Raw genomic sequence first — 655 nt, 5'->3', positions numbered from 1 at the left:
CCAAGTCCTAGCATCGTGGACACAGGTCTTTAGAAAATATTAATGTAACTTGTATCTCTTCACTGAATCCATTGAAAATTTATTTTGCATCTTTGATGAAATAAGTCAAGATACCAAGCTCTGATTTCTACCAATGCAGATTAAAGCCAACGGCACACGATACTATTTTTCCTACTGGATTGCTTACAAGAGACCAATCAGGATGCAGAGTTTTCGATCGGGTGACTCAAAGCTGAATCCTGATTGGCTCTCGTAAGGAATCCAGTAGGGAAAATAGTATCGTATGCCGTTGGCTTAACTTGAATCTCGGTTTATAATTTACCTCCCACCTTCTCCCAAACCTTAGACCTACAAAAAAGATAAGAAGCAAGTTTTAAATCGCAATCAAAATTACTCTGCATCGATAGAAGTGGACGTTAAACCTCCGATCGGAGCGGTCAGTTAAATCGCACGCGGCCAAGTTTTCATCCGCGAAATTCTCCGTCCTCGATCCAACCGAACGGCAAGAGAAATTAACAATTCCGTCCGCATTGTAAAGCCCGTATCAGACTACGGATTGAGATTGGGATTAGATTGAAATTTGACCAATCAGAGTAAAAGTTACTGAACTTGAGATTAGTAAACTTTACTGTGATTGGTTAAATTTCAATCTAAT

This window comes from Vollenhovia emeryi, unplaced genomic scaffold (assembly GCF_000949405.1).
Source record: "Vollenhovia emeryi isolate VEMERY1.0 unplaced genomic scaffold, V.emery_V1.0 DF939178.1, whole genome shotgun sequence".
Classification (NCBI taxonomy): domain Eukaryota; kingdom Metazoa; phylum Arthropoda; class Insecta; order Hymenoptera; family Formicidae; genus Vollenhovia; species Vollenhovia emeryi.
The sequence above is the reverse complement of the archived record's forward strand: the minus strand, read 5'-3'. Positions refer to the sequence as shown.